The following is a 2500-nucleotide window of genomic DNA, read 5'->3' as shown; positions in this document are numbered from 1 at the left end:
CTGTGCGTGAATCAACCTTTCGCATATTCAATTTTTCCTCCTCTCTCGTTTCAAAATGTTTGTATTTATCGTTCGATGAAACGAGCACAAGAGGGAAAAAAAAGTTGAGACACGACGTTCCCATAATTTTCGTGTTATTTCCTTTTTGCTTCAAACATTTTGCGGACTGCAGCTTCGTCGTATTGCTTTTATCAATTTTTAACAATTTCAAAGCGAAGACAACTCGCAAGACGATCCATTTCGTCTCGGTTCAATTTTAACGTCCGTCCGTATTATTTTTTGTTCCACAAGAGATTTCGAATAGGTTTCTTTATTTATCATCCCTTCTTTTCGAGCGCCACGGAAGCAAGAGGAAAAGCAAGAGCGAGAGAACATTTCGCGTATACTTCATTTAACAATTTTAACCAACACGCGATGTACTCCACACACCTCTTAGATTTAACAACTGCTTTTCTCTTCTTCTCCCCTTAGCGCAAGGGTAAACCCCATTTGTCTCTTCTTTGGAACGCAACAAAACTTTCGAGGACTGGACGACCGAGCGATGGTCGCGCGGTCTTCGCTTATCTTTAACAAACGAAGTAGTCCGTATGTATTCTAAATGTTGAAGCCTCCTAGAGCTTTAAGCCATGCGAGACATTGAAATGCTGTTTTAACGGGAGCATGCATAATTGCTGCAAACATACTTTTATCACAAGTTCTAGCCACGCCACGGAGGCTTCGAAGTTCCTTCACCATTCGCTTTCCTCTCTTTTGTTACACAGTTTCAGACTACGATCAGGGGTACCGAAACGCTGTATTGATTGTAAACAACCATTTTTATCTTGGAGCGGAGCGTTCCTTTACTCGTTAGATTTGTCTTGTCGCGTGTGTATTCGCTTTTTCGACGCTTTTTAACCATTTAACTTGTTTAGCGAAGCTAAACGCACAGACAGACAAAAAAAAAAGGAACAGCATCGCGCGTCAAACAGCGACGACCCATCTGAAGCGATCTTTCATTTATACACCGTTTGTAAACAGAGAGATGTATAAAGCGCGGGGAATCATTCGAAACCCTGGGGCTATTCGAGCTTGCATTTCAGCAAATTATCATCTCAAACATTTCACTCGTTTGCTTTTTCTAAATTTATAGGAGAGCTTCTTTCGTTTATTTTTGACACACCTTTCGTAAATATCGTTTCTGGCAACGTCGGGAGCGTGGATTTCTACAAGTGAACAATCGCGCCGATCCGATAACTTCCAGCAGGATGGAGAATCTTTATAGATTATCTTCCGAGAACTCGGTGCTTTCACGGGCGGTCGTTTATAAATTTTAACGAACGACTCGCGCGCCGTGACGCACTTGCGCTAGTTCGAAGAGATATTTCGAAATTTGTTTCTCTCCTTTAACGGCCTGCATTTAGTGTATCGGTTGCGATTTTCGTCACATCGTTTCCACGACAAACGCCGACGAACTGCCCAACTATCGCTCGTACGTTGCGACTCTTTCTTTGTTTATCGTTCATTCATTCTTTCAATTTCGTTCGATAATCCCGCTCCGAAACGTTCTACTTTCGTTGAACGACGGCGAGATGTTTAGAAAGAAATGAATTACTCTTTTTTCGAGAAGCAAACGCAAGCAGTCTTTTGTTAAGAAAACGACCCTCAGCCAGGCGTGGTCCAGGAATTGTATCCGTGGACCGCAATGTGCGTTCGAAATGTCGATGTTCATGTGTCCTGCAGTTCACACGTTGACGCGCAATTAGCTGCGTTCTTCATCGACCCACGAGCCAAGTGATCCACCGTTCAGGGTAATCGTAAAATTTTGTATTTCAAACTCTTTAGATCTTTAGAGTGTTATTTTCATTATTAACACGCATCACATTCGATACCCACATCACTCTCCCACCCGGCGCGTGCGGGAGAGCGAATTCGGGCGTCGCCAACGTATTTGTTTGTTTGTTCGATCGTTGACGACACGATCGCGTCCAAGGACGGAAACCGTCGGAGAAACGCCCAGTGGCACGCTCCTCTCGACGGTCGGGCGTAAAGTACATTTAAAAACCTTGAAAAGTACGAACGCACACAAGGAATGCGAGCGCGCGTCCTGTCGCTGAATCGTGGGTTGCGAGATTCGAACAGACACACGGCCGGCGACGATCGGTCTAACTAATGGACACATAGTTTTTCAAAGACTCGCTATCGTCGCTTCTCAGCCGGTCCGTAAACAACACACATCGATCAGGCGGACGCACGAATCTTACCACGGTGCGTGTTTCGTAGATTCCAGGTTACCCGCAAGTACCTCTCTCTCCCTCTCGAAAGAGGAATCTCGATCCGTCCTTTTTGGACAATGGAGAAATCTTTTTATCGCAACACGGATGGCAAAGAAACAACCAAAGCGTAGGAGCGTGGGGACGAGAGCGACGAAAAGAACGTCGCGAAAACAAAGTTTCGACGGTTGCTCGTTCTAATACATCGTAGTTTCAACTCTCTCAGTTTTAACCACTCCTAGACGCTTCGT

The 2500-nt window shown here is 44.7% G+C and overlaps 1 non-coding gene across 1 annotated transcript; it reads right to left on the bottom strand.

Annotated features, from left to right (window-relative positions):
• Positions 1-1635: 1635 nt before the first annotated feature.
• On the bottom strand, positions 1636-1790 carry LOC143307527 (5.8S ribosomal RNA). The gene has a single exon (XR_013064649.1). It is a non-coding gene; the product is annotated as a 5.8S ribosomal RNA (ribosomal RNA).
• Between the last annotated feature and the right edge of the window lie 710 nt (positions 1791-2500).

The sequence above is a fragment of the Osmia lignaria genome, unplaced genomic scaffold, assembly GCF_051020975.1.
Source record: "Osmia lignaria lignaria isolate PbOS001 unplaced genomic scaffold, iyOsmLign1 scaffold0058, whole genome shotgun sequence".
Taxonomy (NCBI): domain Eukaryota; kingdom Metazoa; phylum Arthropoda; class Insecta; order Hymenoptera; family Megachilidae; genus Osmia; species Osmia lignaria.
Note: the sequence above shows the minus strand (reverse complement) of the source record. Positions and strands in the feature narration are given on the sequence as shown.